This window comes from Puma concolor, chromosome A1, assembly GCF_028749965.1.
Source record: "Puma concolor isolate L17-30 chromosome A1, mPumCon1.1.hap2, whole genome shotgun sequence".
Classification (NCBI taxonomy): Eukaryota; Metazoa; Chordata; class Mammalia; order Carnivora; family Felidae; genus Puma; species Puma concolor.
Window position 1 is genome coordinate 239746609 of NC_141667.1, and position 26919 is coordinate 239773527.

Sequence of the window (26919 nt, forward strand, 5' to 3'; positions counted from 1 at the left end):
TCCAATTCAAGCGAAAGAAAATCATCCTCTGCAATATCTTCCTTAGCTTCGGAGTGGATTGTTCCACCCAGCAGAAACTCCACGTCAAACCAAGAAAGGTGGCAACCACGTGATGAGAACACTGACCCGCTTTCCCTGAGCGTTCAGGTCACGCCCCTGCGTCCCCGACTCTGGTGTATTTCAGGTGGAGGTTGGCTCCTAGGAGTGGCTGGAAGGGAACCTGATGTCTATATGCGACAGACTCAACCACCAACTTTTCTGAGCGCTAGGGCTCGAGCTGCGTCTACTGAACGCAGGCCATTCCGGCTCATTCGCTCTCTTCCTTCTTCCTGGCTTCCCTTCTCCCTCACCCTCATATTCTGATGTGAAATTTATGTATTCAGTTTATTCTCACTTCTTTTTTTTTTTCTTTATCCCCACAGCTTGACCCTCTTGCCCTCTTCTCAATGTTCCCGTTTCCAGATTGTGGTTGTGTTGTCACTCACCTTGCCTAATACATAGTTCACCCACTGGCCCAGGCTGTAGAATCAATACTTTGAAAGAAAAGTGTTTTTATTCCTTTTTAATGAAATGAGATAAAAGAAAATCTGAAATGTATTCCCCCATCAATATTTTGTAGGACTCATTCTAGATGAGTCTCCATCCTACCCCACCGTACCCCCAGGCATCCTTGGGGAAAGCATCAGTGTCACAAGTAACATCTGTAATTCTCTTTTATTTTATCTGACTATGCAAGACAGTCATTTGTTTTGTTTTGTTTTGTTTTCCAGGTGCAAATCTTTAAGTCTTCTAAGTATAGATTCTCTTGCATTTCAATCTGTGACGTCTGTGTTTTCCATCTTGCCACCGGTTTAAGGATGCAGGTGCTAATAAAAAAAAAAGGTATTATTGTAAATAACTGAATCAAAGTGACATTCTTGATCTATGAAAAACAAAGGTTATCGCCCATTCATATAAGCAAAGAATGAACACATATCTGATTGAACAAAGCATCTGATTTCATGATGATACAGATCATTCTTCTTGTTGAATGCCAGTGACTAAGAGACACATGATTAGAAGCATATTATAATCATTCTGATGAATTTTTTTATGTCACAGATCCAGATTTTATAAGGGAAAAAACTACAAACCTTGAGAACGTGTTTAATGATGATATTCTTACTGGAAATAAACATTTAACAATATTGTAAATGAAAATAAATTTGGTTTAGAAGTAAAGTTTGCATTTTAAGGCATTAACAGGATTTTTATGTGAACCAATTTATTTTAAAGCAAGTAAAAACAAAACAATAGAAAAACAAAAACAAAAAAAAAAAACAAAATAATACATGTTTGAGCTGAGAATTACAAGTGATCCATACCTGTAACAGTCTTCATTGGGTTACAAGTCTAGTAACAAGAGTCTGTGTATGATTTAATTTTCATTCATTTATTTAACAAGTGTCTAGTAAGAGCCTGTTATGGGCACCATGGAATAATAATGAGTAAAACAGATAAGTTTCTGAACCCTCATAGAGGAGGGTCTTAAAATTGAAAAAGCAAAATAAAAATGCCTCAAGGAACTAAAAGCCAAAATAAATACCAATAGTTAGAAATAACCTCATCACTTAGATGAATTTAGGTCTCTAAGTCCAAATGGATCACATTCAAAATACTAAAAGAGGGGCGCCTGGGTGGCTCAGTCGGTTAAGCCACCGACTTCGGCTCAGGTCATGATCTCGCGGTCTGTGAGTTCGAGCCCCGCGTCGGGCTCTGTGCTGACAGCTCAGAGCCTGGAGCCTGTTTCAGATTCTGTGTCTCCCTCTCTCTGCCCCTCCCCTGCTCATGCTCTGTCTCTCTCTGTCTCAAAAATAAATAAGCGTTAAAAAAAAAAAATACTAAAAGAATGTGCAAATATAGGCGCACCTGGGTGGTTCAGTCAGTTAAGCAGCCTTGATTTCGGCTCAGGTCATGATTTCAAGGTTAGCTTGCCAGGCTGTTCACTGTCAGTGCTTGGGATTCTCTGTCTCCCTCTCTTTCTCTTCCTTTCTCTGCCCCACCCCCACTTGCACGCAAACTCACACACCCTCTCTCTCTCTCTCAAAACAAATAAATATTTTTTTAAATGTGATACTACAGAGCCATTGTATTTCAACAGAGAATGTGAAAAAATGAGAAACGAGAAATGTCCTGCCTTCCAAACACGAGGGAAAAGGCTAAAGGAAAATGGCAAAAAATTATAATTCAAGAGCGAATGTCAATCTCCAGAAAAATCCTTGAATAAATTATTAAATGTAGGCCTGTAAACACTTTCAAAAGGAGGCTCTTATCACTGAGAATCAGCACTGATTCACTAAGAGCGCACTTTGACAATGATCCCCACTGCTACTTATTGGCTAAGATTGTCAGAGCAGCTAGTGGTGAAGCAGAAGTATGCCATAGACACTCGGTTTCTTAATTTCAATCCGGTATTTAGCAAGTCTCTTGTAGTATTTTTTGTGGGTAGGAATAAAAATTAGAAAATTAAAAATAAAGCTTTGTAGATTTCTGATTGAATTGCCAAAGACTTTCAATTAACACAGTCAGGTCGATTTGAATTCCCAGTGATATGCTCAAGTGTTAGCTCATGGGCTTGACTTGGTGGACATTTCTATTTAAAAAGAAGAAGAAGAAGGAGAAAAGGAAACAGAAAACACAATTCTCAAGCCAGTAGGCGATACGTTGTATAGCAGAGTCGAGATTTAGAAGATCTCAATAGACTGGAACAAATGAGCCCAAAACAACAATATCAGATACACTAAGGGAAATCGCATAGTGCTTCAACCAGGTTCAAAACATAAACTTACCAGCTCCCGGAGGTGCACCAAATATGTAGCTACCCATGGAGCGATTGTCTCAGAGAAATCCGTGGTGACTCCTACCTGTTGGGTGAATGAGAAAAATGCCTGTATCAAAATGCATAGAGAAGACTGAGACACATTCTCGCCATAAACCCCTTTCCTGGCAGAATGCCATGAAATCAGCACAGAATCTCCAATCCCCAGCAGCTCCCTGCGGAGCAAAGGGTTTGGGCCATATTATCTAGTGCCCCAGCTTTTAAGGTTCTCACCCCGTGGACAGGCTGCCGAAACATCTAGCTCTGAAAGCCAGTCGGGCTTGCATCCGTAAGTCCCACTAGACTGTAGCAAAGGAGTAGTCTTAACAATCCCCATAACTATCCCCCCCAAGACTCAGTGCAGAAGAAGCAGGCAAAAATGCCTGCTTGGAAGGGGCTTGACTACATGTTGACAAGCTGCTATCTTAGAGCCTGGCTCCTAATTAGCACACATCTAGAGCACACATCTTCCTAGAACCCAGGGAAGCCAGTGGACACTTCCACCATCTTCTTTCTCCAACTCACTCCAACAATAAAACCAACACCAACATCCCTCGGGAAAGAGGTTGCATACATGTCTGGAATTCCAGCCTTTATAGCTGTCCTGGGTAGGATAGGCCCCCCCCCTAACAACCAACTCTGATAGCTAATGAGCTTTGCATTCATGAGTTCCACAAGACTATATCAAACAAAAAAAAAGCAGTTTTTAAATGGGCACAGAATTGCCCCACCCCTGCCAGTGGCTATATACCCAGGCTCAGTGCAGAGGGAGTAGGCAAAAGTGCCCATCTCCCAGTTTCTCCCTGAAAGAAATTTAAATCTGCAATCTCCCAGCTGTAGCCAGAGGGAGATGCTCCTACCTAATAAGCCTGCACCTAGGTGCCAACTGTGACTCCCCTTTGGGACACTGATGGGCCTTAGAACATTCTCAACTACTGGGAGTTACTGGGAACAATGATGATGGTGTTGATAATCACAAAGGTTTGAGAGACAACAAGGAGCTTATTACCAGGCTGACAAGGTTGATCTCCTATATGAGACCAGTCTGTCAAGACGGGGGACGTGGCTGTTTCATCTAATGCAGAAAAACCAACACAGAGTGTCAAGGAAAATGAAGAAACAGGGAAATACATTCCAAACAAAAGGCCAAGATCAATTTCCAGAAACCAATCTTAATGAAATGGATATAAGTGCATTATCTGATAAAGAATTCCAATAATGGTCATAAAGATGATTGCCCAGTGAGGAGAGCAGTGCATGAACAAAGTGAGAATTTCAAAATATTAAAAATATTTATAAATAACAAACAAAAATTTGTTCAAAGAAATAATGGCTGAAAACCTCCTTAACCTAAACAGACATCCAGATCTAGAAAGCTCAGAAAGTTCCAAATGAGATAAATCTAAAGACATCCACACCAAGACACATTACAATTAACTTGTCAAAAGTTAAAGACAAAGAGAATCTTAAAAGTAGCAAGAGAAAAGCAACTTGATACATACAAGGAAACCCTCATAAAACTATTAGCAGATATTTAGGCAAAAACCTCCCAAGCCAGAAGGGAGTGCCATGATGTGTTCAAAGTGCTGAAAGATAAAAACTGCCATCCAAAAATATGTACAATGAACAATTATAAGCCAACAATTGGTCAACCTAAAAGAAATGGATGCATTCTTAGGAACATACAACCTACCAAGACAGAATCATGAAGACATAGAAAATCTGAACAGACTAATTACTAGTAAGGAGGTTGAATCAATAACCAAAAAATTCCCAATGAACAAAAGTCCCGACCAGATGGTTTCATTGGTGAATTTCACCAAACATCTAATTTAGAATTAATACCAATCTTTCTCAAACTCATCCAAAAAATAGAAGAGGAAGGAAAACTTCCAAACTCATTTTCTGAGGCCAGCATTACCATGATATCAAAGCCAAACAAGGACACTGCAAGAAAAGAAAATTATAAGCCAATATTCCTGATGAACATAAATGTAGATAATCTCAAGAAAATATTAGCAAACCAAATGCAACAATACACTGAAAGGATCATACACCACTATTAAGTGGTATTTATTCCTGGAATTCAAAAATGAATCAACATACACAAATACATCAATATGATATACCACATTAACAAAGAGAAGGATGAAAAACACATGACCATCTGTGTAGATGCAGAAAAAAAGATATGACAAATTTCAAACCCTTTCATGATAAAAAAAAAAAAACCTCCAACAAAGTAGGTATAGAAGGAATGTACTGCAACATAATAAAGGCATCTATGCCAAGCCCACAATTAACACCATACTCAATGAAACGCTGAAATCTTTCCTCTACAATCAGGAACAAGACACTTGCCACTTTTATTACACTTTTGTTCTGGAAGTCTTAGCCAGAAGAATTAGGCATGAAAAAGAAAATTTTTTCAAAAAGCATCCAAAGAGGAAAAGAAGAAATAAAATTGCCTCTGGTTACAGGTGAAAACTTTGGTCTTTAGAAAAATCCAAAGACTTCACCAAAAAAACTGTTAGAACTAATAAACAAATTCAGTACATTTTCATGACACAAAATCAATATACAAAAATAAGTTGCTTTTTTGTACACTAATAATGAACTATCAGAAAGGGAAATTAAAACTATCCAATTTATAATTGCACCAAGAAGAATAAATGTAACTGGTGATGTAAAAGATCTATACACTGAAAACGATAAGACACTGATGAAAGAAACTGAAGTGGACAAAAATAAATGGAAAGACATCCCATGCTCATGGATCAGAAGAACTGATACTGTTAGAATGTCCATACTACCCAAAGCAATCTACAGATTCAATTCAATCCCTATCAAAATTCCAATGACATCTTTCACAGAAATAAAAAGACCAATCCTAACATTTGTATGGAACAGCAAAAGACTCCAAATAACCAAAGGAATCTTGAGAAAGAAAAACAAAGCTTGAGGCATCACACTTTCTGATGTCAAACAATATTACAGATGTGTAGATTAATGGAACAGAAGAGAGAGCCCAGAAAAAAAACTCATGCATATATCAATTAATTCATGATAAAGGATCCAAGACTCTACAGTGAGGAAAAGGATAATCTCTTTAATAAAGAGACTGTTGGGAACACCGGATATCCATATGCAAAACAATGAAACTTTACTCTTACCTTATTCTACACAAAAACCAATTCCAAATGGTTCAAAGACTTGAACTTAAGACCTGCAGCCATAAAACTCTTAGAAGAATACATAGGAGGTAAGCCCCTTGACACTGGTTTTGACAATAATTTTTTGGATTTGACACCAAAAGTAAAGGTAACAAAAGCAAAAGTAAACAAATGAGACTAGACCAAACTAAGAAGCTTCTATGCAATAAAGGGAACCGTCAACAAAATGAAAAGGCAGCCTACCAACTGGAAGAACATGTTTGCAAATCACATATCTGGTAAGGGGTTAATATATAAAATATACAAGGAACTCACATAACTCAAGAGCAAAACAATATTCAATTTAAAAATAGGGAAAAGTGTCACCTGGGTGGTTTAGTCGGTTGAGCATCCAACTCTTGCTTTTGGCTCAGGTCATGGTCTCACAGTTCATGAGTTTGAGCCCCCCATCAGGCTTTGCACTGACAGTGGGGAGCCTGCTTGGGATTCTCTCTCTCCCCTTCTCTGCCTGCCCCTCCCCACTCATGCTGTCTCTGTCTCTCTCAAAATAAATAAATAAACTTTAAAAAACAAAAATAAAAATGGACGAAGGACAGGAACAGACATTCCTCCAAAGAAAACATACAAATGGCCACAGGTACATGAAAAAAATGCTCAACATCACTTTAATCATCAGGGAAATAAAATCAAAATCACAATTAGATATCATTTCACACCTGTTAGGATGTCTATTACCAAAAACATTTTTAAAAAATTAAAATACAAGAGGTAAAAAGTAATGGAAAGGATGTGGAGAAAAGAGAATCCTTACACACTGTTGACAGAAAGGTACATTGGTGCAGCTGCCCTGGGAATCAGTAAGGAATTTCCTTCAAAAATTAAAAATAGAACTACCTTCTTATCTGGCAATCCTACTTCTGGGTATGTATCAAAAGGAATGAAAGCAGCTATCCGAAAGCAACCTAGGCTCTCACTCTACTGCAACAGCATCACACTAGCTAAGACATGAAAACAACCTAAGCGTCCACCAAAAAAAAAAAAAAAAAAAAAGGATAAAAATGATGTGGTATATGCACACAATGAAATACTATTCAGCTATGAAAAAGACAGAAATCCTGCCATCCGTGAAAACAATTGATGAACCTACGCAAATTGAAATAAGCCGGACAGAGGAGGACAAATCCTGCACGGTGTCGTTTGTATGTGGAATCTTTCAGAGAGAGAGAGAGGAGAAAAAGCCCGATGGATAGCAACAGACTAGAATGGTGGTTGCCAGGGTCTGAGGGCTGGGAAATAGATAGAGGCTGGAAAAGTGTTCCAACTTTCAGTTACAAGATGGGTAAGATCCGAGGATCTAGTGTGTAACATGGTGACTACAGTTGATAACACTGCATTGTGTAATCAAAATGTTCTAAGAGAGTAAAACTTAAGTCTTCTCACCAAAAAAATAACAGTAAAAATAAATAGATGTGGGGCGCCTGCGTGGCTCAGTCGGTTAAGCGTCCGACTTCAGCTCAGGTCGTGATCTCAAAGTCTGTGAGTCTGAGCCCCGCGTCGGGCTCTGTACTGACAGCTCAGAGCCTGGAGCCTGCTTCAGATGCTGTCTCTGTCTCTCTCTGCCCCTCTCCCGCTCATGCTCTGTCTCCCTCTGTCTCAAAAATAAATAAAAACATTAAAAAAAATTTTTAATAAATAAATGTGTGAGGTGATAGGTATGCTAATTAACTCCATGGTGGAAATTCTTTCACAATGCGTACCTATGTCAAATTGTTATATTTTACACTTTATTTGTTTTTAGAAATTATTTTTTACATTTATTTTTGAGAGACAGAGTGAGACAAAGCGAGAGTGGGGGAGGGTCAGAGAGAGAGGGAGACACAGAATCTGAAGCAGGTTCCGGGTTCTGAGCTGTCAGCACAGAGCCCAACGCTGGGCTCCAACCCACGGACCGTGAGATCATGACCTGAGCCAAAGTCGGATGCTCAACCAACTGAGCTACCCAGGCACCCCTTACACTTTAAATATATTAAAACTTCATTTGTCAATTATACTTCCATAAAGCTTAAAAAAGCAATATATTCATATGTATATGTGAACTAGAAATACAAAAAGGAGCCCATTTGTTTTAAAGCATAAGCAAAGTAGCGGGAAAACGTTCAAAGATAATGGGAGAAGTGAAATATTTTTTTAAATCATTCTATTTGAATATTTCTCCCCATCTTGTAACTTAATGTATACCTACAGTGGAATTTATTAAGGTCAATAAACTTAATTGTATATCCCAAGAAGCTTAAAAGCAAGCACGGCCGGGGCGCCTGGGTGGCGCAGTCGGTTGAGCGTCCGACTTCAGCCAGGTCACGATCTCGCGGTCCGGGAGTTCGAGCCCCGCGTTGGGCTCTGGGCTGATGGCTCAGAGCCTGGAGCCTGTTTCAGATTCTGTGTCTCCCTCTCTCTCTGCCCCTCCCCCGTTCACGCTCTGTCTCTCTCTGTCCCAAAAATAAATAAACGTTGAAAAAAAAAATTTTTTTTAAAAAAGCAAGCACGGCCAATTTGAAAATGGGAAGGAAATTCCCATGGCAATGACTTTGCTTTCTAAATCTGTCCACGTGGTGATTTTCTCTCACCTTCCCATTAAAGATTTAGAAATGAATAAACCCACTCTGCAAACGATACTTTAATAAAAGCAAAACTACCTTGAAAAATAAAACAGTACCAGAAGGCAAACGCCCAAGTACCAATAACTGCAGCTCATGTCAAAGAAACATAGAATGGTTTTTCCCCTGTCCGTTTCTGTTTTACTTGAAGAGCAATGTGCCTCAAAATTATAACACGGTGGACCAAAACAACGAACATGTTTTTCTTTTTTTTTTTTTTTTTTTTTTTTTTAACGTTTATTTATTTTTGGGACAGAGAGAGACAGAGCATGAATGGGGGAGGGTCAGAGAGAGAGGGAGACACAGAATCGGAAACAGGCTCCAGGCTCTGAGCCATCAGCCCAGAGCCCGACGCGGGGCTCGAACTCACGGACCGCGAGATCGTGACCTGGCTGAAGTCGGATGCTTAACCGACTACGCCACCCAGGCGCCCCCGAACATGTTTTTCAACCACGTGGATAGAAACACTGTCCGATCTGTTCGGCCCAAATCTAGGATGCCAGTGAGAATCGGGACAAGCAGAACTACATCGGGGGCATGACGGATAGATGACCTATGTGGATTGCCGGGCAGACTGAGGAGTGTTTCCCCCGGGAACGGATGCAGAATGGGGCACGGACGCTTTGGGCAGTGCCGTGGAGAGCAATTTTTTTAGTTTAGAGAGCTCCAGAAAGTACACCATAGCTCAGAGAATGGAAGTTACAAGGAAGTCGGCAGAATATTTTACCAATCAAAACTAAAAGAATGTTTTACCAGTTCCAAAGTATGATGTGCTTCCTCATTGGGAGATAAGGTCTCCACCTAATGGAAGAAGCCAAGCAGAGGTTGAATGGCCTTCTGTTAAGAAAGGGAAGTCATTCGGGGCACCTGGGTGGCTCTGTCAGTTAAGGGTTTGACTTCAGCTCAGGTCATGACCTCTCGTGTGGTGACTTCGAGCCCCACACCAGGCTCTGCACTGACAGCTCAGAGCCTGGAGCCTGCTTCAGATTCTATGCCTCCCTCTCTCTCTCTGCCCCTCCCTTGCTCACACTCTCTCTCTCTCTCTCTGAAAAATAAACATTTAAGAAAATTTAAGATAGAAAGAAAAGAAAGGAAGGAAGGAAGGAAGGTCACTGAATTGGGGAAAAGTTTGACCAAAGCTGTAGTTTTCAAACTCTAGAATGCACCATAATCTCCTGGAGGGTTTTTAAAACTCAGGTTGCTGGACCTCACCCCCAGCATTCTTGACTCAGTAGATCCAAGATGGGACCTGAGAATGTGCATTTCTAACCAGAATAGAGGCAATACTGATGTTGCTGGTCTGGGATCACACTCGGGACCACTGGTCTAAGCAGTTTCCCACAATCCCCGCTCAACTCGGTTCCCACTCTAAGGATTCTTAATGCATTTTTTTTTTGGACTCTCAGTGATAGGTGCCTTTATCAAATATACTTAACCATTCCGAATTGCAAAACATGAACTCTCAAAGTTCATTACAATGATCTGTTACTAAATCTCTAATTCATGTTCTAGAAAAAAAAAAAATCATGAACTTGCATAGGAAATTTTATTAATTGGAATAAAATATTTTCAAAAATAAAACTTTCAAAACCTTCAGTTGTAACGTTGTACATTACATTCGCTTCTTTCAAGAAGCAAACTCTCAAAAGGAGAATTGGAGATGTATCATTTAAAATGACATTTTCTGGGGCACCTGGGTGGCTCCGTTGGCTCAGATCAGGATCTCAACAGTTTGAGAGTTCGAGTCCCATGTCTAGCTCTGTGCTGATGGTGCGGAGCCTGCTTGGAATTCTTTCTGTCTCTACTCCTCCCCTGTTTGTGTTCACTCTCTCTCTGTTTCAAAACAAATAAATAAACTTTATAAATAAACAAGTAAATAAATAAAGTGACATTTTCTACAAGTTGATGTGAGAAATTATATTTCCTGATATTTTTCTAACAATATTATTATAAGCCAGAATTATTTTTGTATGCACCAAAACAGATGTTAAAAGGAATGGCTCTCAAGTGTTCAATCAATCAGCAAATAGTGCATTCTTATTATGTGCGATTAGCACGAAGTGATACATGAGGAGAATGTAAGAAACTGTTTCTGCCTCCAAAAGCTTGGGATATAATTTTAGAGAGGAGCTTATACTCCTGTAAAGAAAGATTAGTCAGTTCCTAAGATGTGGATAAGACCATTAAAAAAACTTCCTTTCATCCATTCGTTCATTCAAAATATTTATTGTGACAGACACTGTATTCAGTGATAGGGACAAAATGGGAGTGATTACGTGACTGGCATGCTCTGTGCCTCCAGAAACTCCACCTAGCAAGTGAGATAGACACGTAGGGTAGTAATTACGGCACAGTGTGGCAAGAGCGAAAAGTAGAACGACTAGGCATGGTTGAAGAAACCACAGGAATGGAAGAGCCATCGAGCTGATTAGAGAGAAGTCTTCATGGAGGGAACTATTTGGGTTGGGTCTTGAGAATGAGTATGACTTTTCCAGATAAAAGACAGGGGGCAAAGGTATTCCTGCCTGGAAGGATCGCATGTGAAAATCAGAGGAGTGTGAGACACCTCAGAGAGCTCAGGAGGCGCTGTAGAGGGTGTGAGGGGACAGGGTCAGGCGCTCGGGGTGGAGCCGGTAGCAGCTCACCACGTGGGAGGAGGATGTTTTCACCTTCAGTGGAGAGGAGCATGATCAGCTTTGTATTTGGGGGGCTTACTCCTGCGGCATGAGCAACTGTTTTCATGGAAAAGGGCAAAAGCACAAACAACGAAAGCACTGAGGAGCCTATGGGGAGTCACAACAACATGAAAGGTGGATAAAGGTGACCCCCAAGGAGTCTGGGTAGGTGATGAGTATGAGAATTAGGAAGAGCTTAACCCACACATGGACAGCATCCACTAGGAATCCACCTGTTTTCTCCAACAGTACGTATTCGTCAAATATTCGTTGATCTCCTACTATATGCCAAGTACTAGGTCCTAGATGCTAGCACTCGAAATGTAAGGCTCACGACGCCGGACAGCAGTCTCTGGCCTCATGGAGCTCAGGACTAACAGGGGTTACATAGACAATTAAATAATCACACAAACCAAAATGTAGTTGTGAAGGGCGTGGGAAAATGGGTGAAGGGGGTCAAAAGGTACAAACTTCCAGTTGTAAAATAAACAAGTCGCGAGGACGTATAGCATGATGACTATCGTTAATAATACGGTGTTTCATATTTGAAAGTGGTTCAGTCGATCTCAAAAGAGCGTACTACAAGGAAAAAAGGTGGCTCAGTTGGTTAAGCGTCCGACTCTTGGTTTCAACTCAGGTCATGATCTCACGGTTCATGAGTTTGAGCCTCCCCCGTCAGGCTTCTCACTGATGTGTGGAATCTGCTCGGGATTCTCTCTCTCTCCCTCTCTCTCTGCCCCTCCCTTGCTCGTATACTCTCTCTCACTGTCTCAAAGTAAATAAACTTTAAAAACACTTTTTTTAGATAAGGAAAAAACAAAAGCTGTGACTATGTGTAGTGACAATGGTAACTAGACTTACTGTGGTGACAGTTTCATAACACAATTTCAAATCATGATGTAGTTAGTGCACCTGAAACTAATGTAATGTTATATGCCAACTATACCTCAATTTGAATGAATGAATGAATAAATAAGTAAATAAATAAATAAATATTACTCATCATCAGGGAAATACAAATCAAAACCACAATGAGATACCACCTCACACCTGTCAGAATGGCTAACAGTGACAACTCAGGAAACAACAGATGTTGGCGAGGATGTGGAGAAAGAGGATCTCTTTTGCATTGTTGGTGGGAACGCAAGCTGGTGCAGCCACTCTGGAAAACAGGATGGAGGTTCCTCAAAAAGCTAAAAGCCAAACAACCCTACGACCCAGCAATTGCATTACTAGGTATTTACCCAAGGGATACAGGTGTGCTGTTTTGAAGGGACACATGCACCCCTATGTTTATAGCAGCACTATCGACAATAGCCAAAGTAAGGAAAGAGCCCAAATTTCCATTGATGGATGAATGGATAAAGAAGATGTGGGATATATATACAATGGAGTATTACTCAGCAATCAAAAAGAGTGAAATCTTGCCATTTGCAGCTACATGGATGGAACTGGAGGGTATTATGTTAAGTGAAGTTAGTCAGTCAGAGAAAGGCAAAAATCATATGACTTCACTCATATGAGGACTTTAAGAGACAAAACACACAAACATAAGGGAAGGGAAACAAAAGTAATATAAAAACAGGGAGGGGGACAAAACAGAAGAGACTCATAAATATGGAGAACAAACTGAGGGTTATGAGAGGGGCTGTGGGAGGGGGGATGGGCTAAATGGGTAAGGGACACTAAGGAATCTACTCCTGAAATCATTGTGGCACTCTATGCTAACTAATTTGGATGTAAATTTTTAAAAATAAAAAATAAAAATAAATAGAATAAAATAATAGAAAAAATAATAGAAAAAAATAAAAATAAATTTTTTTATAAATTATTTATAAAAAAATAAATAAATAGGCTGTGACCACAGCTACAAATGAAAATACAAGGGATTATGAACACTTATAAGAGGGGAGTTGATTTCTACCTTTCCAGACATGTCAGAAAATGTATCCCTAAAGACGCAACATGTGAAGTGAGACCGGAGGGTGAGGGGGAATTGTCCAGTAAACAGGAAGGCTGAACAAGGGTGGAGTGCGGGCAAGTTCATAGCCAATGTGAGACTTGAGGAAGAGCTCATCTCCCGGGTCTGAATTGGCCATCCCTCAACTTCACCCCCCAACTACAGTGAGCAAAACTCTTGAGGACAAGATCTCCACACCATCTAGCACCTGGGGCACTTTTGAGCCCAAAGTGAAACAAGTGATAACTATTTCAAACAGAGGTCCACCAACCAGCTTCACTTTCACATCATCAGTTGGTCTGCCTCCCAACTCGATCCATTGCTCATGCACCTGTTCAGGTCTCACCTCCTCCATAAAGCATCCCTGACTACTGTAGCCTATGCACAAGAAAGCAGACAGCATTCAACTGGCTGGTCAGGTTCAGACGTGGGCTGTCTGATGTCATCATTTCATGCACCACCTTCTTAAACAAGATAGCAGTGGAAGGATCAGAATCATGTCACATCTGTTCTTAAGCCACCGCATAGTAGGTACGCACTTACTAAAGAGATCACCAATTGCTTTGTGTCTTAATTTATGAAACGTAGGCTTATAGATTTATAATTAAACTATAGACAACACAGAAAAGCACACAGCAGTTAGATTTGGAAGACAAATAATGTATTTACCAGGTTAAAAAAAAAAAAAGTTTCTCATTCCAACATTATCTCTGTGTACTTTCTACAGAAGTATAGCGTGGCTGTCCTTGAAACCTCGGAGCTCAATCTTTAAATGAAAAATGAATCTTCAGGCTAAGGATATAAAAACCTCAGGTAGGCCTTTCCAAATTGGTGTGGGAGTTTAAGGGTTTGGAGGCATTCCAATCTAAGCACAGAGAAACATTTATCATGCACTGGCCAAGTTCATCTTCACTGCTGTGTTAATATGAAATGTTCAGCAGTTATTTTGGTTGAGCTAGATTTATTGCTACTTTTAATTTAAAAGAAAACAATCAAACAGAAGAGGGTCCTTTTTCTCTCTCATCAAAACATTGGTATTCCAGAGACACAGCGGTTAACGATAGACGAATCAGAGATACATTCCATTAGCTAGAAGGAAAGTAGCCCTCATCACATGGGGAATTATGGAGAGATATTTCTCTTCATACGTAGACGAACATTGTGAAACATTCAAAACTGAGGGAAGGTGACTTACTAAAAGCGTTTGTAATTTACTTATCTTCAGCCTATGGGTCTTTGGCTTCGCTGTGTCCCCAGTGTCCCAGAGGCTGCAGTTAGTCAGAAGCTGCTTGGAGATGCCTCTTGATGAAAGCTTCATATGGGTTTCATTCTGCTGACCACTCATCAAGTATTCATAGGGCAATAAAAGACTTGTTTACATAGCCAGAAAAGAGAGAGAGAGAGAGAGGGAGAAAGACTTGAAGGCACAACAAAATTGTTGTGCCTGTTTCCAAATACAACCAAAGATAAAATTAGATGTTACCAAAAAAAGCATGTTTGCGCAAACTTTTACCAACTTTAGGGTAATCATAACTGTAATTTAACTGAAGATAGTGGGCCCAGTGAATGTGTCATGTAAAAATCTATACTGCTCAGTACTTTCTGTTCTTCATGACATTTCTGCTTTGAAAGTCTTCTGACCATAACAATCTAGAAACCCATCGGTCACTGCTTACACAATGTTACAAACAAGCCCTTATTTTCTGGCAAGATGTCAAAGGGCCTGGCCAAACGTCTACTTTTTCCAAGTACAATTGATAGCGGATGACAATGTCCAGCTCTTCTCTAAATTCTGACAACTATGTAACAACAAATAAAAAACATCCCAATGATTTACTGTTTTAATTCTACATTGTTGTGTTCTGTGTTTCTTTAAGAAAGGTGCAAGTGTATGTGTGAGATCGTGAGACACTGTGGTTACCATGGTAATTATCTCTGTTTAGAGAGCGTGTGGAGTAAAGGTCCATGTCGTAGTTGAAGAAGAGTGCATGTTAACGATGGCTTTTCACGAGCCTAAATCATGTTAAGTCCCTGGTTTCAAAGAAATGTTAAAAAAAAAAAAAAAATGTAAGCTTTTATCTGGAAGAGCCATAAGTGCCAAAATGTGTTTTGTTCCAGGGACCCTACTTTCCTCCTAGTGGTTAGATCATATCTAAAGACTGAAGTTAGGACCCAGGGGGCTGTTGTACCAGGGGAAGAGGGGATTTTCTGATCAGCGAGCTTTCCTGGCTGATTTATGGGTTTTTTGGGTTTTTTTTGCTCCCTTGCTTCCCACAACCTAGTTGGCAGTCCCAAAGTCCCTTGGTAAATTCCAGGTAGCTGGCCTCTGAGAAAATACCAAGTCCTGTCACCTGGAGGCAGCCATCAGTGTTGCCATCTAAACAGAATTTAGGAGCACTTGGGTGGCTCAGTCAGTTGGGCGTCCAACAATGGCTCAGGTCATGATCTTGCAGTTTGTGAGTTCGAGCCCCAACTCAGACTCTGTGCTGACAGCTCGGAGCCTGAAGTCTCCTTTCTCTGTTCCTCCCTCTCTCTCTCTCTCTCTCTCTCTCTCTCTCTCTCTCTGTGTGTGTTTCTGTGTGTGTGTCTCTCAAAAATAAATAAAGATTAAAAATAATAATAATAAAAATAACTAAACAGAATTTAGCACCAACTTAGTCTATGTAATGCCTCCCTCATTAAGGTAAGACATGTTGATTGACTGACTGATGGAATTGTCTTCACTTTCTCTTGGGTCTGCAAAAGCAAAGGACCCAACCACTGAAAAAAAAAAAAAAAAAAAAAGAAAGAAAGAAAAGCAAAGAAAAGAAAAGAACCTGATTCAAAAATGAACAAAGGACATTACTCCGAAGAAGATATACAAAGGGCCGAAGGGTACGTGAAAGGATGTTCAGCATCGCTAGTCATTAGGAAAATGCAAGTCAGAACCACAATGAGACACTACCTCACACCTACTAGGGTATCGTATTTAAGAAACAAACAAAAAAAAAAAATACAGAAAACAAAATGTCGGTAAGTCTGTGGAGAAATTGGAATCCTTGTGCGCTGTTGGTGGGAATATAAAATGATGCAGCCGCTGTGGGAACAGTACAGAGGATTCCTCAAAAATACAATAATGTAATTGCCGTATCCCAGGAATCACACTTCTGCGCCTATACCTAAAAGAAGCGAAGGCAGGGACCTGAACATGTATTTGCACGCTCATGTTCCTAGCAGCCCTGTCCATGAAAGCCAAATGGGGGAAGCAACCCAAGCGTCTACCTACTGATGAATGAGTGAACAAAATGTGGTAAACACATAAAAACAGAATTTACACACAATGGAATTTAGCCTTAAATCTTCTCTCATCCTAAACATACATGAAGCTTAAGGACATCACGCCAGGCTGAAACAAGCCTGTCGCAGAAGGACAGACAGCGTGACTCCACTTCTATGAGGTCCGTAGAGGAGTCAGATCCATAGAGACAGAAAGTAGGATGGTGAAGAGCAAAGGGTCCATCATGCCAGAGGACCTTGGGGTGAACCATGTTCGTGCAGGATTATCACTAACACAGCAACCGAACAGCCAGCAGAGCTAAAGTGGTCTAGTTCCTTGAGTAGGTAGCCTCAAAATGAAATGGTGACTTTCCCCAACTCATGGCTTTCGCTACAAAACCCAAAGCAAAAATGTCTGCGGCTGAGTGATATTCACAAGACAATTTATCCTCAGGGTTCCTCAGACCAAGTTCCAGTTAAACAACAATCAGGACCTTCTAGTAAGTCAGGCTCTGGAGAAAGGCAGGAAGCATCAACATTTTGCATTAGACTTGGCTCTAAAGAAATTCTGTCCGGTGTAGCCTTTCCTCGCTTGTTTACCTGAGGGTTAGGCAGATGTTTTTACAAAGTCCTTTCTAAATATTTCTAAGTTTGTGACAATGAAGAACACGAATTAACTTTGAAAATATATTCACTCGAAGAAGAGAAATGAAGGACTAACGCAAGCCTTTCCTAGGAAATAAACATTGGCTCGTGGGTCAGCAAGTTAGGAGAAACGTGTACAACGCTAATGAAAATCAAACAATGAGTTTAATTGGATATGTGCTGTCTTTTTGGGTGGCACAGGAGGAAGGGGTGGCAGGAGATTCACAGGATGTGAAAGAACAGAATGTTGCTATAAGCAGATTAGTTTGAATCTTTGGCCCACAGGCACAGAAAACTCTAAAAAGACGCAAAATCATTAGGAAGCAGTGATCATGGTAAACTAAGAATGGAAAAAATACCCATTTTGTGGGTTTGTGTGGGCTTAATAATATTTGAAACTATAAAAGTACCCAAGTAGGACACAAGTATAATTAGTTACGTTACTATGCTTAGCTTACTGATAAGCCTTTTGACGGACATAAATTCTGCAACCGATTATATACAAATAAACCACACCTATGTTCTAGAAATGTGCATATTTATTGATTCTGCCACAGGATCAGGCTCATTAACCCGGATTACGGGTTGGGAATGCCATCTCCACGGTGACATAGACTGTCCTTGTCCCCTCAGTGACCGCAGGAAACCCGTAGGCAGAGTGGACCCTGAACAGAGTTCATCCTACGGTACTTAGCAAATCCACTCGATAATACGAATTCACAAGGGGAACACCAGATTCTCAGGAGCGACCGGAAGCAAGAAAGTATCTTAGGATGAGAATAGTTACAGGGATAGCGAGGATAGCTCGTGCTGTCTGAAGGTAAAATTATTTAGGACGACACTTCGCCTACTTAAAAGAATCCTAAGAATTTAGGGGTGATTCCTACAAGGTAAACTTATTTCTCCAACCAGCAACAGGGTCAATGCCTTTCGCTGGAACTAAGTAGTGCCCCCCAAGAGAGTGTGTTTCCTTCACAGAGGGGAGTACTTAACTCCTAAAAGGATTTTACTCATTCTGGCTCAATTCCAGGATAAGAATTCCACCTCTAATTGTCAGGAGATCCATCTTTAAGAAACATGTTATCATGGATCAATCCTCTATCACCATGGCCTTCATGCCAGTGAGGCTCGCTTTACAAATATTTATTTTAGGGGTTGGAAAAAGTCCACACCGCATTTGGTAGTAGTTTTATTTCACTCACTTCAAAAAGAATAGTCCGCTGTGTGATTCATTGCAACGTTCTTTGTTGAGTTGCTCTCTTAGAACGCTACAGAATTGAACTAGACGGGTCTTTTTAAAGATGAAGGTTCTTTGTAAATACAGTCTCTTTGGAATCAAAGCGTATTTAAGCCTCAACCTGTACTGAAGAGAAAGACCTTTACAAAAAGAGGGAAGGGAATTTGGGTTTTTTTGTGGGGTTTTTTTTCCTTCTCATTGGGTAAAAGAATAAGACAGCTTATGGGATGTAGTGAGCAGTTGTTCCAAACACAACATGGACGTTCAACCTAAAATGGTTTATCACTTCCTGTTCATGGGACCAGCGGCTAAACTTGGTGGGTGACTTCTTTCACCGCTGAAGTTAGAAGGAAAAAGTTCAGCATCTTGGTATTCCCCAAAGTGATATTTACCAATTAACCTTTGCTGTCAACGCCACTTCCTAAAACAGCATTTTCCGATCATGAATGAAATAGCTGACTCAGCACTTAGGATGTGCCAGGCCCTGTGCTAAGTATTTCATGCCCATGGTATTATTTAACCTCAGACCATCCCAAGGGGCACTTGGGTGGCTCAGTCAGTTGGGCGTCTGTCTTCAGCTCTGGTCATGATCTCATGATTGGTGAGTTCAAGCCCTGCATCAGGCTCTGCGATGACAGCTCAGAGCCTAGAGCCTGGTTCAGATTCCATGCCTCCCTCTCTCTCCGCCCCTCCCCTGCTTGTGCTCTCTCTCTCTCTCTCTCTCTCTTTCTGTCAAAAATAAATAAATAAACTTTTTTTAAAAAGTTTAAACCTCAGACCATTCCTATGAAATAAGAAATATAGTCTGTTATACTGGGGTGGAAAGCCAAGATTGGGCCACTTGTAACTTATTAACATCACACAGTTATCAAGACTGAGTCTGAACAGCAAATCCCAGGCTCCTGGCCACCGCCAGGTTTACCTCTCCAAAATGCACCCCTGGCTTTTTCCTCCGTCCTTACAAAGAAAGCCAGTTGAGTTGGCCCCTTGTGAAGATTTTTTCCATGGCTGAATTCGGCACGTGAATCGCGCACTGCACCAGCTTCTCCAGCCATTAATTGAGTAGAAACACTTTCTAACAGTGAGTCTCCCACGTCCCTCCCGGGGCGCTGGTTAAAATGCAGGTTCCGGTTCAGCCCGTCTAGGGCAGGGCCTGAGACTGCATTTCCAAGAAGCTCTGAGAAGCTGATGCTACTGGTCAGTGACGACATTTTGAGGAGCAGGGGTGGGGCGAGTGCAAGAAATCTGCCCATCAGACTGGAAAGGGGGTCTCTAACGCCAGAACAAGGTAGGGTATTTGGTAAGACACAGAAGATAGAGTTCAACGCTTCAGGAAAACTCTCAAATGGCACCCAGCCCCCACCCCCACCCCCACTCCTGCCCTTAAGCACCTCTAACCTCACCCCAACCCTCCCAGAAGTGAGGGGCAGCCATCCAGAAAACAGGTAGACACGCAGTAGTCATTTGCTCTCAGACGGGTCTGGGGCCATTTCTGAAGGAGCTTTGGGACGGTAGATTCACGATTTTCACGAATTCTACAAAAGTGGTGGGTTAATTAAATAAATTCTGATTCCAATATACAAGGACTAGACAGCCAACGACATTGTAAAAGAATATTTCAGTACCTTAAAAGATAGCCACAGTAAGTGGAAAGAGATGATTATGATATAATACATATTATGAAGAAATACTGGAAGGATCTACATCAAAATGTGGATGGCGGTTACCTAGGGTTGGGATTTTAAGACAGTTTTATTTCTTTTGCTTATCTCTATGTTGTAAATCTTCTACAATTAATATGTCTTACTTTTGGAGTAAGAAGAAAAACCATTTTTTACTGTATATTTTTAAAGATCACTCTGAGTCCGTAATGATTCTTAGCAGCCCTGAGGTGGGATGACCAGATGTTGTGGGCCTCCCAACGTAGGCCAGAGAGAGCAACAGAATCACGTGTAAAATATTCTTGCCAAAAATGAGGAGGCTAACCCTGACCAATTCTCTAGAGGTAACCTCCTCTTACAGGAAATATGGCAGGCAGAAGACCAAGTTCAAGGACAGAACAAGGAAACCAATGGCCGAATCCCAAATGTGGAACATTCTAGAGGACATATGACCCGGTTCCTGCAACAACGATGTGAAGGCGAGTGGTCTGCTTTGTAATAAAAGGGTCTCAAGAGACATTATAAATAGGTGCAATGGTGATACATTCATGGGGCGTTACAGACTGCCAATTTGTGCCCCCCCACCCCAAATTTACGTGTTGCAGCCCTAATCCCCAGGGTGGTAGGAGCTGAAGTCTTTGGGAAGTAATTAAGTTTAGATGAAGTCATGAGTACAGGGCCCCCATGATGGGATTAGTGCCCTTATTAGAAAAACAGAGAGACCAGAGCTTTCTCTCTGCCACATTAATTACACAGCAAGAAGGCAGATTGCTGTCTGCAAACCAGGAAGAGGACCCTGGTCCCAGATACCAAATTTGCAGCACCTTGATCTCGGACCTCCCGACTTCCAGACCCGTGAGAAGTGTTTATCGTGTAAGCCACCCGCTCAATGGTATTCTGCTGAAGCAGCCCTAACGAACCAACACCTGCAGGCCTCCCCTGAACCAACCAAGTGTAAGAAAGCATTTTGGAGTCAATCAAGAAAACTTGGTGATGCAAGCAATACGAATTTTTAAGCACGCAAGTAGCATTGTGATTACGGAGGAAAATTATGCTTTTTTAGAGACGCAATCTGAGGTTCATCGGAGTAAAACGAAATGACGGAAGAGATATTTTTTTTAAATATCCAGAATTTTATAAATGGATCCATTAAGCAAAGCGGCAACCGTCAAATCTGAGTCAGCGCTCGCCGTGTTCTTTATTCCCCTACATCCGTGTGTTTGAAATTTGTCACCGTACAATCGATATCCTAATGGAGTCAGGGTTTCTAATCTGTCTACACTCCAGTAAAATACGAACGCAAACTAGGACACAGATCCCCCGGAGACACACAGGTACTTTTTAAGCTGGAGAAAGAGGCACCCTCTACGCAAATTGAGCTTCTAAATACTTCACATAAACTCACTTGAATAGTCGGGATAGCTGCCCAGATACCTGGGCTGCGGGAGCTGCGAAGAAAGAACAGCAACACTGTAGTGAAGCTGTGTGATACTGATGAAGGCTGGCCTTTGACCTCAACTGCAATTCGCCAGGGACACCAGAAACATAGAGAAAATAATGAGGATAATAACCAGCATGCAGCTAGTGCTTGGTGGCTTAAATGTATTTTCAGGGACCTCATTTTACGATATCTTCTTTTCCTCTCCTTTACCTCAATTTTGAAGTGTAAAGATGATTTTCCACCTTTTATAGAGATTTCTGCTATTAAAAAAAAAAACATAGACGGACTCATTCATTCAATGAGTAATTACTACACGCTGGGCACTGTGCCTGGAGCTGGAAACGTGAGGGGGACGCGGTCTTCGGCTTTGTCAACTTCGCACTGGCAGCCAGAGGCTTATTTTCCCCTCCCTACCTGCAAGATGGAAATCTGATTCTGTCGTTCCCCAGATTAAAAGCCCTCGATTCACCACAGCCAAAAGCGGGAAGCAACCCAAGTGTCCCTCCAACCGACAAGTGGATAAAACAGAATGTGGTCTACACCTACAGTGGAATGTCATTCGGCCTTGAAAGGGGAGGAAATTCTGACACACGTTACCACGTGGTGAGCCTTAAGGATGTGATGCCAGGCGAAATCAGCCGGTCACAAAAGGACAATGCTGTGGGATCCCACTTACGTGAGGTTCTAGACCAGTCAAATCCATAGAGACCAAAAGTGGGATGGTGGGTGCCAAGGGCCAGGGGAGGGGTCATGGGGGCTATTGGTTAATGAGGACAGAGTTTCAGCTTGGGAAGGTGAACACGTCCCAGGGACGGATGGTGGTGAGGGTGGCACAACAACGTGAAGGCCCTGAATGCCACCGAACTACACACAAAAATGCTTCAGATGGTTACATTTTCTGCTACGCATATGTAACCACAACAAGAAGGAAATCCTTCCATAACTATCACCTAGAAAAGAGTCCTAAGGTTAAAGTCTAAACTCACGGCCCAGCCCCTACTTTCTCTTCCAAGCTCTGTGCAGAGGTCACACCAAATGACTTCCAGAACATGCCGTGCTCCTTCACTCCTCCATAGAAGGTCTGGACACACCTCTTCCTCCTGCCAGCAGCTTGTTCTTCTTGCTGGACAAGAGTGTAGCCTTGTGCCGGAGAACAAGGGCTCTGGCATCGCACAGCCCACAGCGGCTCCCTACTCTGTCACTTACCAGCCGCACCTGTACCTTGCCTTTCAATCCTCGGTTTCCCAATCTGCAGACTGGGCACAATACACTGGCAGTGGTTACAAAGATTAAATGAACTGGCACGTGCCAAACAGTCAGAGCCGTGCCTGGCACACAGCAAACCCTTAAGAAACGACCGCTTGTTGCCCCGAGAACATCGTCCGATCCTCGAGAAGCCACGTCCACGACGGGATCGAGCCTGGGAAGCCACCCGTGCCTTCCCACCCTCATCTTGGGAATAGCTGGGCACCCCTTCCTCTGCGCTCCTGAGTAGAAATGTCATATGTTTTTAAAGAAGTAAGTAGTGTCACTATTTGCTTAAATGGGTGCCTCTCCTATCGAACCATGAAGAGCTGCATTTTATCTCCTCGCCGAGGGCCATGTGCAGCCCCGGGGGGGCACGCGCCTCGTAAACGGTGGGCACACGTTTGGCGAACGGCGGAGTCCGCCTTGTGAGGAGCATCCCCACGTGGGGTGCAGGGCTTAAGTAGACGCCCCTGAGGCCTGGGAGTCCCAGATTTCCTCTGTCCACATACACCTGCAAATCACCTCTGCACGTCGGTGGCATGCCAGGAACAGAAAGCACATGCTTCCAAGGGCTTACAAATTAGGAACCTTCATATCCTTAAAAGATGTGGGTATTTCGGGGGCGCCTGGGTGGCTCAGTCCATTAAGCGTCCGACTTCAGCTCAGGTCATGATCTCACAGCTGGGGAGTTCGAGCCCCGCGTCGGGCTCCACAGCAGTAGCACGGAGCCCGGATGGGATTCTCTCTCCCTCCCTCTTTCTCTGCCCCTTCTGCACGGGCCCTTCTGCACGCGCTCTCTCTCTCTCTCAAAATAAATACATCAACTTTAAAAAAGGACTTGGGTATTTTGGCCCCAGACACAAGTGGAAGTTACTGCTACCCTTCGTCAAGGAGGTACTGATTGGGCACCTGCTTTGTGCCAGGCGTCGAGAATAGGGTGGTGGCAACAAAGCCCCCGGGGTCCCACCTGCCGTGGAGCTGAAATGCAGCTGGGGCCCCGTCCCCCCCAGCCCCCGCTATCCAAGTGCTTTCACATTCTTGACAAAAAGGTGTTCCACAGGTGCACTCGGCACAGAACCGAGTTAGGGGAACCGCGGCTACTGAGCACATCCTCCAGTTACTTGAACCGAGTCACTTTAATAACACGGGTTTTTCCTTGACTGATTGTACCTGTAAAAGGATCTCCGTTTCCAGCTTCTAAGAAAGAGGGGGTGGTTTTTTTTTTTCTTACTTAAACCTCTAGCTCTGACATTACCTTGAACTACAGGTAGAGCTAACCTTTCCGTCTGTTCCCCTCACCCCCACCCCACCCTCTTCACAGGATATGTTAAGCCTCAGGAAGAATGCCTTAGTAAACATCGTTTTCTGTTTAAACATGTTAATAATTGTCGAATTTGGTTTGGGGGAATGTTTTATTATAATGGCTGTTAACAGGAAGGTCTCCAGCTGTCAAATCACCTTACGGGCTTCATACAGAGAAAAGTCTAGGTGTCCCAAGGGTGGTCCGGTGCACCTCTGTGGATTAACAGTCTAAACGGGGGGAGACACGGGAGAAGGGTGAGGGGAGAGAGCAGAGTTCACAGGAGAACAAAGAAGAGAGAATTTTCCACTCGAGATACAGCGGCACCTGCTTATTCTGTCCTCCGGAGTTTGCAAATCCCCTGCGGATCTTGCCAAAAGGCAGAGTCTGTGTGAGCGGAGCCTGGGTGGGACCCGAGCTGCTGCCTCTGTAACACGCTGCCTCCTGGTGCCCGTGCCGTAGATCCGATGGCCACCTCGCTATCGGGTAGAACAGCCACGGTCAGCACCGGGCGGAACTTGTCAGATGCATTAACAGGCACCGAGTCTGTCATCCCTTTAAAAAGTAAGAATCGGGGGCGCCTGGGTGGTTCAGTGAGCTGAGCGTCCGACTTCGGCTCAGGTCATGATCTCACGGTCTGCGAGTTCGAGCCCCGCGTCGGGCTCTGTGCTGAACGGCTCAGAGCCCGGAGCCTGCTTCGGATTCTGTCTCCCTCTCTCTCTCTGCCCCTCCCCTGCTCGCGCTCTGTCTCTCAAGATATGAATAAACGTTAAAAAAAAGTAAAAGATAAAAAAAAATTTACAAAAAGGTGAGAATCTTTTTGGATTTGGAAGAGCTGTGGGGGAGCTATTGTCGTGTGTTTCCTCGACCACAGCCGCACCGAGGCTGTCTAAAGCGGGGCCCAAGTGTTCTATCTTGACCGAGCCGCTTACCGAAAGACGGACAGGTGCAGGAGCACTGTCTGAGGAAAGCAGTTGCGTTTTGGGTTGAAAGTAATGAAGAAACGCTTTTCCTTCCATTCACACTTTGTGAGGCTTCTCCCCGTGTTCTCCATTCAGACTAAAGAGGGTGCTGACCGTGAGAATAAGGATGGCCCCCGTTTGCTAAGCTCGATGAACACGTTCAAAGCTGTAAGTTAAAGCTCTCCTCGGGTTTCACAGCCTCTGGAAAAGTCCTCCTGTCAGGAAGATCCCTGTCACAAACATTTCTGTTAAATCACGAACATTCTTAATTTAGCTTTATGTCAAGCCGAATTGTCCCACGTTGAGTTAGACGATCTTGAATGAAAACTCACACTTGTTTCTTCTGTCGAGTATTCAAGACCTTTTGACTCTCTCAAGCCCAAGATTCTACTAATCCAGACAGTACATTCCCCCAAGAATTTGGCTGGTGTCCCATGACCCCTGGAGCCTTCCACAGCCTGGCCTTCATTTCAGCCTACGCCTCCCTGAGATATTACACACGCTGAAGGTGAATGATAGAGAAGAACACTTTTCCTTCTGTAAGAAAATGAGATGACCACAGTGCTCTGAGGTGGTCACAGCCAAATACGGCAGGGGCCGGACAGGGAACGAGTCTCTCCACCCACACCTATTCGTGAGCGAGCACGTAAACGTGCCAAAGAGAACACGATGGCTTTGCACAGGACCACTTCCTGATCTAATGTCACCAACGTGAGTCCCAAGTCTGATTCCCACCCTCTGACTCCAATTCCTCAGGCACCGCTCTGCCTGCGGGTCCCCAAAGCCGGGAGTGTTCAAGCAGGCTCCCCAGAGGCAGTGGCCCCTAGATTGGGGGCCCAGCCAAGCACACAGCCATCCGGGAGAAGAGCTGGGGCCCCCGAGGCTTTCACACAGCTAATTAGCCCTGGAACCACATGCCTATTGTTCTCCTGAGTTCGCAGGCAGGAACCTGATGCCAAACTGCTCAGCCCACCAGGCAGCGCACACACATTCCAGAAATCTGGGCCGCCTGCCAAAGCCGCCCCGCCTGAAGTCCCCACCCCCTGAAACCCAAACCTGGGGACCATTAGCCCAGGAGCCCTCCTGATCACGCGCTGGCACCGCGGGGAGACACAGGGCTCAGGTTACCGGACCCGACGCAGAGCCAAGAGGCTTAGAAACCAAAACCCGCGCCTCTTGAATCGCGCCCAGTGGCGGGGCCACACGGAACCTGCTCAGGTGCCCGCGCCAGGTGGCTTTGCCGCCCTCACCTTTTGACTTCGTTCTGTGGTTTCCCGAGTCTTAGCCCTGAAAGGAAAAGAAAACACCCTGGGACACTTTTATCAGCAGTTGGGTTTTGTTGTCAAGCGGTCAAAGTTTGCCTTTGGGTTTGCTGAGTTTGGGGCTTTCTTCTCCCAAGCGCCCGACCCCCTCCCGCAGGCAGCATTGAACTCTAGGTCTGTCTGTCTGGGGGGAAAGCAAGTTAGTGTCACTTTCAAATCTCGTCCAGTCGGACCCCGGTAAAGCATACCCTAGTGGAGCCCTTGGTCACGGCCGGGGGAGGGGGGATACCAGGAGCACCCCCAAGCTTTGCAACAAGAAAAAGGAGGGGGAAGGTGTGTAGAAAATTATAAAATGAAAACAAGTAATTCTCTCGAAGGTTTCCGAAACGTGTCTTTTCCTACATCTCACAACACTGACCTCCCTTCTCTCTCTTTCTCTTGGCTTGCCTTGAATATCAGTGAACCCAGGTCAGATAGAAAGGGACTTTCTGTAGCCCACCCCTCTTCACTTTCTAGGGTTTCTTCTCATCCCCTCCAAACTCCCTGCTCGCCCGCATCCCCAAGGCAGCCCTGGCTGCTCCTCCCTACT

The 26919-nt window shown here is 43.2% G+C and overlaps 1 long non-coding RNA gene across 2 annotated transcripts; it reads right to left on the bottom strand.

Moving 5' to 3' along the window:
• Positions 1 to 695: 695 nt before the first annotated feature.
• LOC147584896 (uncharacterized) lies at positions 696 to 26445 on the bottom strand. 2 transcript variants are annotated; one of them, XR_015239935.1, is made up of 3 exons: positions 26319 to 26445; positions 2829 to 2903; positions 696 to 839 (listed from the first exon to the last, which is right to left on the bottom strand). It is a non-coding gene; the product is annotated as an uncharacterized LOC147584896 (long non-coding RNA). The 2 variants fall into 2 exon arrangements; XR_015239929.1 differs by lacking the exons at positions 696 to 839; positions 2829 to 2903 and adding an exon at positions 24200 to 25605.
• Between the last annotated feature and the right edge of the window lie 474 nt (positions 26446 to 26919).